We start from the raw sequence: 15,412 nt of genomic DNA, 5'->3' as shown, positions 1-15,412 counted from the left end.
AAAAGAAGTACATACTTGATCTACTTCGAAGGGCCTCAATGGACAGGTCGAATGGCTCTCCTACACCAATGGTAACCACTTGTCATTTATCATCTTATGTAGGCAGTCCTGTTAAAGATAAACATTTTTACAGGAGCATGTTGTGCTTTACAGTATGTTGTGATTATTAGACCAGACATCGCCTTCCTGTAAACAAAGTCTGTCAGTTCATGCACAAACCATTGGATCTACATTTTAAAGCTGTTAAAAGAATCTTGTGTTATCTGCAAGGGACTTTAGATCATGGGTTATAGTTCAGTCGAACTTCAAATTTTTTGCTCGAAGGCTATTTCGATGCCAATTGGGGGTCAGATACTGATGATCGACGATCAACGTCAGGCTATTGTGTGTTTCTTGAAGGGAATCCAGCCTCTTGGAGTTCCAGAAAATAGCAAGTAGTCTCCAAGTCTACAGCTAAAGCAGAATACAGAAGTCTTGCGCATGTCACTACAGAAATGGTTTGGATTCAATCCCTGTTAACTGAGCTATGTGCTCCAGTTAAGAACAAGACATTAGTGTGGTGTGATAGTTCAACTGTTGTTGTTGTAACAGGGAATCCTGTCATGCGCTCTAAATTCAAACATGTCGAATTAGATTTGTTCTTTATGTGAAAGAATGTTGCAGGAGGATCCTTTCAAGTGGGTTATGTGCCAAGTCAATATCAGATTGTTGACATCTTGACGAAACCATTATTAGTAGGGTTGTTCAACAAGTTTAGAAGTCGGCTTAGAGTTGTTACTAACGAGCATAAAGTTACAAGAGGAAGAAAATGTTAACTAGCACGAGGCATGTTATGAGTATTTCTTCAGTAGCTTTACTGATAAAGTTAGTTAAAAGAGTTAGTTAGTAGTTAAAAATAGTTAGTTAATAGTTAATTATTATCTTCTTGCATTAAATACTTAGTTGGCAACTCTCAATACTTCAATGAAGTTAGAAATGTTTTCATGGCTTCTTTATCGTTGATTTCAACATCACCTAACACCAGATTTAGAACCCTTAAGCCTCCAAGGTAACCTCCAACTAGGTTCCTTAAGCCTTATAAGGCCGTTCATTAAATAACTTGGGGTGTAGGCTCTTTAAGCCTCAAAAGTAACACTGGGTTAGGCTCTTCAAGCCTTTTAAGGCCCTGTATCACCTAACCTCGAACACAGGTTTCTCAAGCCTTCAAGGCAACCCAAGGTTTCTCAGCACAATAAACCTAGGCTATTGGTCCTTCAAGCCATCCAAGGTGCTTCACCATTAAACCTTAGCGTTGGCTCTCCATACCAATAAAGGTTTCTCCTATAAAAAGGAACCCGAGAAGTCCATATTCAACACCAGTGACCCTTTGCTCCAAGCTATTCAACCTTCCAAGGTTTCTTACTACCAAGACTAGTGAGTGGCCCTTTGAGATGCCCTGAAATCTTGGAGACTTCAAGAAGTCCAAACAGCATGTGAGCTTTGCAAGTCGTCAGGGTTTCTTTAAAGCCCCTTCAAATGCCTAGAATGTTGACCCTCGAGACCTTCAAGAGCCCTTTGTCGAAACCCTTTTTAAGTTTGAAAAATGAGGATCGACTTTTAAAATGAAAACGGGAGTCGCCACCGATCTTTTATTGAGATGTGATCGGATCACCTTGAAAATAATTTTAGGTCTGCGAATTTTGAGAAAACAGGTTCGGGAGTCGGTTATGTACGAGGAAGGGTTAGCACCCTCGTGCCGCCCAAAATTGGTACCGAATCGATTGTTTAATGTCTTAGTGTCGGAACTTTGAAAAGATTTCAAAATACGATCCTTTTATCTTGAATAAAAAATGAATTGGATGATAAGGATCATGAATTATCACACTAAGTAAGTTGGAGCGCAATATTTCAAATCCTCAAAATCAAGTTCATCTCCTAAATTTTAAAACCTATGCGTTTTGAGAAGGATATCTGATTATTTGGGTCAAATGAGAAAATCAAAACCCAGTAAGTTAGGGTTCGATTTCACAAAATTCCTAAATATCGAATATTGCCTTTATTTTCATTTGTTAGAAAAATCCTCGTCTCGAGAAAACAACATGTCATATCCAACGCGTTAGGACACAACGCGTCAAATTCCCGAGAATGAGCTTTTTATTTATGTGTTTTGATTAAAGAATATTCTCGATTATTTAGATTCGACGAATAGAATTGAAACCCAATACGTTAGGGCTCAATTTTCGAAGATTCCAAATGTCGAGTATTTGCTTTATTTTGAAAGATTTTTTGAATAAAATGATTTTGATACTTAAACGATATTAGACGTAATCTTTTGAATGAAAAAAAACGATTGAATAATAATGTGCAACGCAAAATGATTGTTCGTAAGCTAACACGTATACAAATGAATGTCAGACAATCAATAAACACAAGTGAGCAATACAGAACACATGAATACCATGATTTCATATCACATATTATACAAATATTAATGGCAATATTAAAAATTGAATTGAAAGTTAATATAATGATAAAAACAATACCATACATATAGAAGTAACAATAATTTATCGTAAGTTAATGAGAAGATGTAAAATAATATTATATGAGAGTTTTATTTGTATGAAGAACAATAAAAAACACAACAAAATATAAAGGAGAATTTTATAAATAAAATGAAATACGTTAAAAATATGACAAATATAAAAAAAATATAGTATAACTTTTAAGTAATAATACATAATAATTTTAGAATAATAATGCACAATAATTTCAAAAATATGAATACATAATACATGATGAAAAAAATAATAATGCATAATAGGTTTAACATAATAATATGTAGTAAACTTAAAATATAGTACATAACAATATTATACGATAAATTTTATATATAATAACTTTAAAGTAATATGAAGTATAAATATAAAAAATAATATTAGATCTAAAATTACCTATATTTAAATAATAACGGGATAACAAATATTTAAAAAAAAATATAAGACAACTTAATAAGGGTCGAATTTTAACTTAAAGCAGAATTAAAGGTAACAAATGGAAATAAATCAAAATGCGGGGGCTGAAACGAGATACGCGAATAACAAGGGGACCAAAAAGGGAAATATTCCCGTCCCTCAAAACGCGACACTTTGTTGTGGATCAAATTGAAACAAAAATGAAATAAAAGATTAAAATCGAAAAGGAAATAAAATAAAAAAGTATCGAATTGAAATACTGTTACAAGGTGGAGGGGTCATGGTTGCAAATAGCCCTCCCCTTTACCAAAACGCGCGGATCTAGCCGCGGTTGGATTGGGTCATCGAGTATGGTCACTAAACGGTGTCGTTTGGGCGTTAGGAACCTTAGCTCAAAACGGCGTCGTATTATGTCATTATTTAAACTAAAATTTCCTAAAAAATCATTTACAGCTTATGGTTTTAAAAAAAATGCTGCTCCTCTGCTAGGGTTTCGGCCCTAGCCTTTAATCACCTCGCCGCCGCATCTGTAAATCGACTGTTGAGGGGACCTTCAACACTCGCCCGACTCCGATTGCGACGGAGCAAACGAAGATCAGGTAAACCCCTCGCTTTGTACCCTTCTTTCTCTTTTATTTCAGTGCTATTTAATGAACAAAGGAGCAAAAAAAAAAAAACTAAAGAATAGCAAATAAAAATTAAAAATCACCTTTTGAACCTTTTTGATTTCTTTGAAATATTTTTGTATTTGATATGCCTGTGTAAATTGTTTACAGTGTTTGAATGGCTTTTTTATAGCCGAATCGGAAAAAAAGAAAAAGAACATTTCTTTCTCTGCTATTTCTATTTTTCTCATTTTTCCTAATTTTTTTGCTAGTATTTGCTGTCGATTTCTGCTCTTCTTTGCTGCGTTCTCTGCCTTTTCGTTTGTTTGTCCTTCTTGTAGGTACGGGGCAGTGGACGTGGAGGCGTGTGAAGGCATCGCGCGTGGAAAAGACGCACGCGCGCGAAGGCGCAGCACGCGCGAAAGAGGCCCTGGGTTTGACGACGCTGGAAGTTGTTTGGTGCTAGGGTTTCTGGTTGTGTTGGGCTGCATTGGGCCATGATAGTTGGGCTAGATGAGGTATTCGGGCTAGGGTTGGTGAGTTTTGGCAGGGTATTTAGAAATTAGGTCTATTGTATTGGATTAGGCTTTACTGTAACCAGACTTTATGGACTGTTTTCTTTAATTTGGTTTTTTTAATTTTTGAACTGTATGTGGGCCGGGCAAATTTAGACTATTACACCCTTCATCAGAAAACCTTGGAAATAACTATTCTGAGTAATCTGTAAATGCACGTTTGCCACCAACCATGTAACCTTAACCTCTCTTCCTCCATCTCACTAACCCAGTACATTATCTCACTCACTCAAGAACCCTAAAATCATCATCACTTGAGTCCAATCGCTGTCATCATTGCAGCTCAAGAACTTTTGCACTCATAACAATATGCATGTATAAGAACAGACATGTGTTTGTAATTAGGAGTAATTATATGTGTTTTACTTAATCTATATAATATATAAAACCTCCTAAGAGGAGCAATTAGGGTTAAAAAAATCTATTTACCTTTATTTAAAAGTATTAAAAGTTACAACTTTGGTATTTTAATGAATTTGATAGGTTAATCTTGGTATTTAAAATATTTAATTAACGTATTTTCTATTAAGACTTTTTCTATTCTTTTTTTAACCGTACAAAATTTTTTGTACAAATTTAATTATGTAGGTATTTTTTTTGTACAAATTATTTATTTTTTATTGATTAATTTTGTGAAATTTATATTTTTAATTCTCATTTTACGTCTATGAATTTTCTATTTTGATGATTTTCAAGGAAAACTAGATTTGTATTTATCGGCATTGGAATTCGAAAAATAATTTTTTATTAAAATTTATTTAAAAAAAAACCTTAGATCCTTTTTTAAATAGCCTAATTCCACTTTTAAATCCTCCTAAATTCTAATAATTTAATTTAATCCCTTTTATTTTTTTCTGTTAAATAGATAAATTTAATTTTTTTTCAAAAAATTAACAATTCAATTTAAACTATTTTAGCTTTGCATTCCCCTCAAAATTTTCAATTCTTGGCTTATCCCCTATTTGTAAGCAAATATTTAGTAATTAGAACATAATAAACTTTTAAATATTTAATTAAGTATTTTGAAAGAAATTGATTGAGTATACATGGTTTAATACCACTTCTTGTGTAGTTGGATCCCAGTTTGGTTCATTTAAGCATCGCCCATTGCATTTTTGACCCATTTGGAACCTAGACTGGCCTACCTGAGAAAGCCGCCTCAAACTCAAAAGAGTCTTACGAATATTTGGGCTTAAAAGGTGTAATTTGCTCATTAAAATCATCTTTTATATACTCTCAACAGAATGCCAACTGAGTTGGTATTTTTTATATATGCGAATTTTTTTTATGAATAATCTCATTGTAAGTTTTAATCATATTTGTTTATTTCATTTTAATATAATGTTCAAAATTACTCATAGCCCCTCTCGAATCCATAAATATGAGGATAATACGCTTTGACGTACTCGAATCCACATCCTCCTATATTGGCCACAATGTTCATGACAATCGAGCGTGAGTTCAGGTAATTTATATTAATTACTTAGAATGTAATTAAAATTTATATTTCATGTATACTTATATTAATTTTATTTTTACTTTTCAATATTATGTTTAAAAAAAACATTTTAACCTCTCGCCATAATTTTTGACAACAATTCAAAACACTTGAAATTTTTTTGAACAATCTCATAAAACTACCTAGAGCCCCTCCTCAACTCAAAAATAGGAGGATAATGCACTTCAGTATACTCGAACACACGTCCTCCTACATTGACAACAATGTCCATCCAATCAAGCTAATACTCAATCGACAAAACACTTGAAATTAACAAAATACACTCTTTCATTGCATTTTCAAAACCATTTTTTATAAAAATACTTTTCAATTACAACAACATACACAAAACATTGATAATTAAAGGGTGATTATACCAAGAAATTATCTAAATACATATATATAAGAAAGATCCAAAGGACTTTTTGTTCACACGTACCTATATATAAAAGGAATATCCAAAGGCCTTTTATTGACATATGGGTACATCCACCGTGGATGAGTGCTTTAATCTCATTTTAGAAAATAGTTACGTAACAGCCCGTTTTCAGTAAAATCAAAATAGTGATTTTGAGACCATAAATACGAGGTCATAAAATTTATTTTAATATTATTTTAATATCTACAGCGTGTTATAATTATGGTATAAAAATTTCGTTGAGAAATTTTATTGTTTGTATGCTCAATTTGTGAAAAAGGACTAGATCGCGTAAAGTGTGAAAGCTGTGTTTTATTAGCTAAAGGTGTTAAATAGCTATAGAACCTTAATGTGGAGGCCCTTATATGGTAATTAGACCATTAAATGAGTTATTGGATGTGCATGGGTTGGTAATTGAGTAAATTTTAAAGTTAGGTAAGGGTAAATAGGTAATTAGGTATTAAAAGATAAATTAAATAAAACAAAAAACGCTTTTTGGTGTTCATCTTCACCTAGCCGATTCTAGAGGGGAGAAAAACACCATTTTGGAGCTTTGATATTCGACCACTTCTTCTTCTTGCATGTAAGTGCGTTTTTGTTCTGTTTTTAATGATTTTTATGTTTCCGGGAGCGTTGTAGCTTAACCTAGCTAACTCGGGGACTAATTTGCAATATGGTTGAAAGTATAGGGTTTTTCCATGAGAGCATGTTAGTTGTTCTTGAAGTTTTATAGAAGAAAATGAACCCTTATTATTAATTAAACAATTTTTGTTAAAGGATTTTTAATAAAACAGTCAAATACGGGTTAAATTGAGAAATGTGAAAATTGTATGTTAAATGTGTGAAATTGTGAAATGTATGGGCTGATATGAGTGTATATGAAATTTGGCTAGGCTTGGTTAGGGACGAAATTTGCATGAAATTTATTTTACGAGCCTAGGGACTAAATTGTAAAGAAGACAAATATTTACGTAACACCCCTAGCCCTTATCCGTCACCAGATTAGGGTTACAAGACATTACCAAACATAAGCATAGTTCTTCACAATCACTTAATACAAATCATGCACAAAATTATATTGATTTTTTTTATAATAATTTTCAACTCAATTAGGAACCAATCACTCATCCATATAAGTCAAGTCTGCATACACAAAACACATGACCAATATAAATCGAACATACATTATTAATCTTATTACAAAAATAATCCATGCTATAAAATTGAACCATATCTATATCATTAATCTTTTGTCAAATCTAAATTTCAATTCAACTAATATGTATCAAACCTTACCACATATGTCTTATAAAACTTCAATACATGAAACATTTTTTTTAAACATTACCAATTAATCAAATATAATCATGTGCATTACTAATTCATACGCAATTCACTATAATATCCTTAATCGTTTTCGAACATCAAAGACATTTCATAACATACCTAATCAGCATGCTCAAAAAAAAAAAAAAAAACCAATCCAAACCAAATATGCCTAGCCATTTTAACTCATCATAAGACTATGCACATATGACCATATTAATTTAAACCATATAGTTCTCAACTTATAATATTCACACATTTGCATTACTTAACCAAACAAAAACCAACATGATTTTTACCACTTATAAAACATATACTAATCATGCTTTAGAAATTAAACATATCAATAATATTTATTTAATCAATTTTCATTTTCATGTACTCAAATTACATCAAAACATTCAGTTATAAGCTTTCCCACATGCGCACATTAGCCTGAGTTAAACTATACCTCATGGTTCACTAAGCAAAATTGTACAAATACATACAAGCATATCCTAATGACAGAATTTAACTTGCAACATAACCAATTCATACATTGCTCACTTGACTAACATTAATCTTTTTTTTTTCATGTAATTTAGCCAATTCAAAACATGTAAATTCCGTATGCTATAAATCATGCCAAAATTACCAAAATTCATGACATAGGCACATATGTATTCATTTACCTACCATCAACCAAATATAACAGCTCATCACTGCCATTTCCCAAACTAATACATAAACAAATTACAGTCAAAATGTAAATCAATAATAAACCATGCCCAAACACATCCAACAACCATGTTTAATTCACTTGAACCGAATTATAACAACCACAAATGCATATTATACCAAATCATATATCAAGCACGCCATAACATATTTCATGAAACATAATTCCCAACACGAACTTATACCATGACTGAAAATGCATAAACATAAGCATCATTACTAGCCATTTTCGCATGGCTTTACATATATACAACTTCAAAATTGACAACAACAATCGGTAGCTTATACATGCCACATGTTCAAAGATCAAGCTTTTTAAAAAAAAATACCGAAATAGCAATCGATAGTGTGACGGATTTCCTTGACGATTCCTGAGCTCGTAACTAACTTCCAAAATCTATAAAACAATGAACAAACACACACAATAAGCTTGAATAGCTTAGTAAGTCATAAGCAATTAAATTGTCAAATGAACATTAGTATGATTTGTAATGGCCCAAATTTAAGGTTATCGGAATAGTGGTTTCGTAACCACAAATCCGATTTAAAGAGAAACTTATTTTATTATTTTTGCATTAATATTGATATGATAGGAAAATCGGATGAAAATATAGATAAAAGAATTTTACTGATTTAGTGGTTAGTTAGAAAAAGAAATTATTGAAGAAATTGGGTAAAAATAAGGTATCGAGACCTAAATCTCGTAAAACCGAGTCAAAAATATATTTATAAATATTTATGAAGTGTTAGTAATATGGTATTAAAATTTCGTTGGAAAATTTTAATGTTTGGGCAGTCAATTAAGTGAAAAGAACTAAATTGAAAAAGGTGTAAAAGTTACTAGAAGGATTAAATAGATTAATTTTTAAATGAGGAGGGACATAAATTGCAAATAATCCCAAAAGAAGATATTTTGGGCGGCATACGCTGAGAAAAATCAGAAGAATTGAAGAAATAAGGGTAAAATGGAAAAATAACAAAATTTAATAACATAACAATAAGACCAAATTGGAATATCTAGAATTCTCTTCACATTTTCTGCATTCTCATCAGCCAAAAACGTCCTAAGGGTTTCTTCAAGCTGGTTTTTCATAATTTTTGCACCAAGTGAGTTAATCCATTCCTTTTTCTTGTAATTTTTGTGTTTCTAAGACTTTTACAACTAGGTCCTATTACTAAATTCATTAGTTTTTGATTTTATGAATGAATTTGAAAGTTTCTATGAATATGTGCTGGAAGTTTATGATGAAATAGGATGAAATTGAAGCTTTAATCTATTTATGAGATGATTTTATTAGGTAATTTCAATAGAAATTGATTTGTAGGACCTAATTGTGAAAAAGTTTGGAATTAAAGTCTAGTACTGAAACTCTGATTTCCAAAGATTATAAAGTAGTTTAAAGTGATGGGATAAAGTGTTAATTGAGAAGAATCAGCTCAATTGAGAGGTTAATTGAGCAGGGATAAAATTATCATTTATTGAAAGTTTAGGGAAAAATGGTAATTAACATCATACACTAAAACAGTTTTGGACAGCAGCAGTACTCTAACTTTGAAAAATCACCATAAATTTTAGAAATCGAATTAGAGGATGAAAAAAAATGAAATTAAAGCTTGTTGAGTCTAGTTTCATATAGAAGAAACGGTGTAAGCAATGGAGTTGTAAATCATGAGATATAATAGGTTTTGTGAGATAAGGTCAGAATGAATTCGGGTTCCCCTGTTCTGACTTTGGAAAATCATTAAAAATTTTAAAAAAATGATTATAAGTTATAATTTATATGGTTAGAATCCTTAATGAGTCTATTTTCAGAAGAAATAAATGGAAACATCATCCAAATTCTGTACAATGAGATAATTAATTTTTAGTGAAGAAGGGTCAGAACTGTCAAATAGTGAAACAGGGGAAACTTTAAAGAATAAACTGTACTTTTTGGCTACACCAAAAATTCTGAAAATTTTATGGTAAGAAGATATGTGAGTCTAGTTTCAGGTAAAATTAACGGATCTTAATTTGGAGTTCCGTAGCTCAAGATATAAATAATTTAGTGACTGTGACTCAGTGAGACAGCTTTGAATGCATTATAAATAATAATGGAATTATAGAGAATGTTACATATGAACATGAAAAGTATTAGATTAATGATTAAATTTATTTATTTAGATCCGGAAAATTCAAATACGAAGCAAGATCGAGGGAAAGAAAAAGTTTGGGACTAGTAGATTTTTGGTTACGAACAAGTATCGAGGTAAGTTTGTGTAACTTGAATTATATTCTTAAATGCTTGAAATGTTTGTTATTGATGTGAAAATGAGTTGGATGTTTATTGTATGATAATTGATGAAGTATTGATATTCTTGATGAAAAGAGAAAATAAATCCCGGTTGAATGAAAGGAAAATTCAATGGATCTCTGAAAAGGAATTGACTGTAAAAAGGATCTAGCCCGGACGGGTGATCCTATCCTGATATAGCCCTCCCGAAGAATATGTGGAAAATGGATTTAGCCCGGACGGGTAATCCGAATTGGGGTCTGAATTTAGCCTGGACTGGTAATCCCGACAATACTCTATGAGTTTACATTACAGGGGATTTAGCCTGGACTGGTAATCCCGCTGTAAGGATGAGGTTCGCGGGAGTGTGCTCTCTGAAATGGAAATGTGCGCACATGAATATGAATTGACGGACCCGGATTTGTACACTAAAGTGTACCTCTGAAAATCCATCGAAATTCCGAGAAATTCAACGGGATAAATATGGAAAAATAACAAGGGAATGAAAAATATGGAATTGATGAGCTCATCAATCATTTGTCTTTGTAATGAATTTATATGATGTTTACTTAACTAATGCAAAAGTTGAGTTTGTATGTGATAGGTATATGTTTATGTAAATTGGATGTGTGCTTGTGTTATTAAATGATAGGTGTATAATATGGTAAATATAATTCTTGTTGCATGAACTTACTAAGCACAAAGTGCTTACCCCGTGTTCCTTTTCCCCTGTTTTGTAGTGTTAAGAGCTCAGAGGTCGGATTTGGTCGGAGACGTATCACACTATCAACCTCAAGATTTCGATATATAAAGAAACTTTATTTTGAAAACCAATGGCATGTATAAGCTAGTAAAGTAGATGTTAATGTGAAATGAATGTATAGTTAGCCATTGGTATGGCTAACAAACTTTGGTTTTGGTATGTAATGAGATTATCTTTATGAATATTATAAATCTATCTTGAAAAAATATTGAAATGGATTGGTTGTGTTGGATTGGTCTCGGTTTAAAAATTTGCAGGGAAGATTAGATTTTTACAAATGGGTTATATTGTGTTTTTAAAAAAATAAAAAAAAAATATTTGTTCGGTAAAATCTGGTAATGCCTCATACTCTATTTCGGCGACGAATACGGGTAGGGGGTGTTACATGATTATTTCAAGTAGGCCGAATACTCCCAATCTCAAACACATGTATTTATAATCACATTTAAACAATTAGTTCACAATATCATATTATAAAACAACACCTACCTTTATTTTCAAACTTCATATAAACTTAAACATACATGAATCGTTTAATTTGAACTCACATTCGGTTTTTCCGTACCATTGCCCGTTGAACCGCTCGAAATCAAATAGGATACTCAGATAACTCAGAAATCTCGTACAATGCCAACGTTCCAGACATGGTCTTAAATGTAATCAAATATCGATGCCACTGTCCCAGACAGGGTCTTACACGAAATCATATACGACGCCGATGTCCCAGACATGGTCTTACACGTAATCACATACCGGAATCCTATGTCATGACATATGTATCCAAACTATTCCTAAAGTTCGTATGGGGCTTTTAGACGTCGTAATTCGATCAATTCAAGCTCGTAATTAATTCTCCCATACTTATATCAAATTCCTAATACACCCAAATATATTTAATAATTCAATTCGGCACTTATAATTCATATACATTCAAAATTAATGGAATTTATTTACTTATGAACTTACCTTGGACAAAGACGAAGGATGGAATTGACTACTAGACCACTTTCGATTTTCCCCGATCTAATACCGTTTTCTTTTGTTCTTGATCTATATAAATTCAAATTTGGCTATTTAATAACACATTTCATTCAAATTTAATCCAAAAACACATAAATGGGCAAATTACGCATTTGCCCCTAACATTTCACATTTTTCACAATTTAGTTCCTATTTCATAAAATACAAAATATTCAAAATTTCACCACACCCATGCTTGGCCGAATTTCACTAAGGTCTCTAGCAGCCCATTTCTTTCATTTATTTCACATTTTGACCCCTCAATTTACAAAATTCACAATTTAGTCCCAAATAGGCATTTTTACTAAAAATCACTTAATTAAATATGATAATCTAACAACATATATTTATTTTTGATTAAATGCTAAAGTTACATATTTTATGTAGTTAAATTGGTAAAATTATGAAAGTGCACCAGTAATTTTTCCATGTTTATATTGAATTTTGTGCAGGGATGTAATTTGGGACTAAATAGAAGAGAAAGGAGACAAATGAGCTAGATTGAAGAAAGAAGCAAAGAAGGAGGGCCAAAGTAGAATTTTTCCAATATTAATTAGCTGAAAATTTTGTTGACTTAGTGGGAGATTATTTTGGAATTTATTTTATATCATGGAATATTTTTTTCCTTAATTTTCTATGACTAGTTGGCTCCTAATTTAGTAAAGCCACTAGTATAAATAGAGGCTACATTGTTCATTTATTCATCAATAAAAAATATTAAGCTTTCATATTTCAATACATTTTCTCTTTTCTTGTCACGAATTCATTTGCTGCCTTTAGTTTCTTTTCCTTCAATTTATTAATTCCTAGTAGCCACCAACTTAAGCCATTTGCAATCCTTTTTTCAAATTCCCTTTTTATTTCCAGTAGCCAACCACCCTTTTACCTTATTTAATTTATCCAATAATCAACATGCCCCAAGCCTTAGTTAACTAAACCCATTTTCAGCTTTAGGTCAAAATTAACCTCGTCAAAACCCGTGAGTTACGAACCCGAGCAGTTTAACTCCTAAATTATAGTACTTATTATTTCTCCGAATTAAGAGTAGGATTTTGTCAACTCACAAATTCAGATCAACATTAAGTCAAAAAAGACGTCGTTTGATTTAGTGTGGTTAGACGTACAGTTGGAATTCCGAAAGGAACGTTTCTAATCGGTTTTCTGTGAACACATTGGCGTGCCAAGTAGAGATTGTTGTTTGGTTCTGTCAAGGGAAGTAGTAACTGGATTTAAATGTCTCACGCGATTGAGGGCATTGGTTCGAGCTAGGCTCTTCTAGAACGCAAAGCTGTCGGAGTTCTAAATCACGAACGTTTCGTGGTTGTTCGATCGGTAAGAGTTAGTTATAGGACGTTCCATAACTAATTTACACAAGGAAGAGTTGGTGTCCGAGGCGTCCTTGGTAGCTATAACTAGCATATTGGAAAAGTAGAGTTCATCTAATTTCGAGGATCGGGTCAAAGATGAGGAAAAAGCCATGCCTAAAGCTGAGCTTATTTTAATTAATTCTCCTTTAGACTTTATTTAACTGTTTTTATTATTCTGTCTTCAACTTTTACTTTTTACGTTTTTTATTTATTTAATTATTTTAGGTTTCAGATTTTATCCCCCCGAATTTCTTGGGCACGACGACTGTCCCGACAAAAATCTGGTAAAGAGAAGAACAATTTGCAGTAAACCCAGTCTCTGAGGGATCGACCCTACTCCCTATACTACTTAAATAGCAAATTAGGCGTAGGTTTGTATTGGTGGATTCGACACCCATCAATTTTCCATCATCAAACAACAAAAACAACAAGCTCTCTTCAATGGAAAATCACAAAATACACAACCAATTCAATAATTCAAGCATGGGCTAGCTAAAACACAAAGCAACGATCTTAAAAACGTAAACATTATCAAAAACTGAGCTAAACACACACCTTAATCAAGCTTAGACAAGACTGGACCCTAGGAACTCTTTTTCTTTTCTTTTTCTTTTAAGTTTCGGCAATGTTGATGAAAAAGATGAACAAGTGATGTTTTGTTTTATTTTTATTATCATTATTAACATAATTACCAAACTATCCTTAATGAAATAATATAAAAGCTTAATAATGATTGTCCACTACCGTCCATACTATCATTTAATGACCTAATTTCATTTTAAGGCCTCCACATTAAAAGAACATAGCAATATAGCACTTTAACAAATAGCAAGCCACTTTTACAATTTACGCGATTAAGTCCATTTATAAAATTAAACAACCAATCGGTAAAATTAATTCACGAAAATCTCACATGCATTCTAACATGCTGTAAACACGTAAAATATAATTAAAATACTTTTCTGACTTGGATTCGTGGTCTCAAAACCACTATTCCGACTAGGGTCTAAACTGGGCTGTTACAACTCTCCCCCTAAAGAATTTTCGTCCCCGAAAATCTTACCGTTGAACAGATTCAGATATTGCTGTCTCATAGCATCTTCAGGTTCCCACGTATCCTCCTCAACACCGTGTCGATTCCACATTACTTTTACTAATAGAATTTTCTTATTGCGCAGTTTTTTAATCTCGTGAGCTAAGATATGAATCAGTTTTTCTTCATAAGTCATATCAGACTGAATTTCTATTTCTGACGGAGTAATTGCATGCGAGGAATCAGATTTGTATTGTTGGAACATCAATACATGAAACACATTATGTATCTTTTCTAACTCAGGTAGCAACAACAATCTATAAGCAACTGGCCCAATGCATTCAATGATCTCATACGGTCCGATGAACCTCGGACTCAATTTGCCTTTACGAACGAATCGGAGTATTTTCTTCCATGCTGAGACTTTCAAAAATACTTTATCCCCGATTTGAAACTCAATATCTTTCCGTTTCAAGTCTGCATAAGATTTCTGACGAACTGACGCTGCTTTCAAATTATCGCGAATTATTTTCACTTTCTATTCAGTTTCTTTGATCAAATTGACCCCGTGTATCTTATTCTTATTGAGCTCAGTCTAATACAAAGGTGTTCGACATTTGCGACCGTACAAAGCCTTGTAAGGTGTCATTTTGATAATCGATTGAAAGCTATTATTATGTGTGAATTCAATCAGTGGCAAGTATCGTTCCCACGTACCTTCAAACTCAAGCATGCAACATCTCAACATATCATCAAGTATCTGAATAATTCGCTCAGTTTGACCATCCGTCTGTGGGTGAGAGCAGTGCTAAAGTGTAGCTTCGTACCTAATGCATCTTGTAGTTTCTTCCAAAATCGCGATG

General features: G+C 32.4%; 1 long non-coding RNA gene across 1 annotated transcript; it reads left to right on the top strand.

Annotated features, from left to right (window-relative positions):
• The first annotated feature begins 9,144 nt into the window (after positions 1-9,144).
• On the top strand, positions 9,145-11,158 carry LOC121219902 (uncharacterized). Its single transcript, XR_005916960.1, has 3 exons — positions 9,145-9,200; positions 10,258-10,342; positions 11,107-11,158. It is a non-coding gene; the product is annotated as an uncharacterized lncRNA (long non-coding RNA).
• Positions 11,159-15,412: the final 4,254 nt, after the last annotated feature.

The sequence above is a fragment of the Gossypium hirsutum genome, chromosome D08 (genome assembly GCF_007990345.1).
Source record: "Gossypium hirsutum isolate 1008001.06 chromosome D08, Gossypium_hirsutum_v2.1, whole genome shotgun sequence".
Classification (NCBI taxonomy): Eukaryota; Viridiplantae; Streptophyta; class Magnoliopsida; order Malvales; family Malvaceae; genus Gossypium; species Gossypium hirsutum.
Note: the sequence above shows the minus strand (reverse complement) of the source record. Positions and strands in the feature narration are given on the sequence as shown.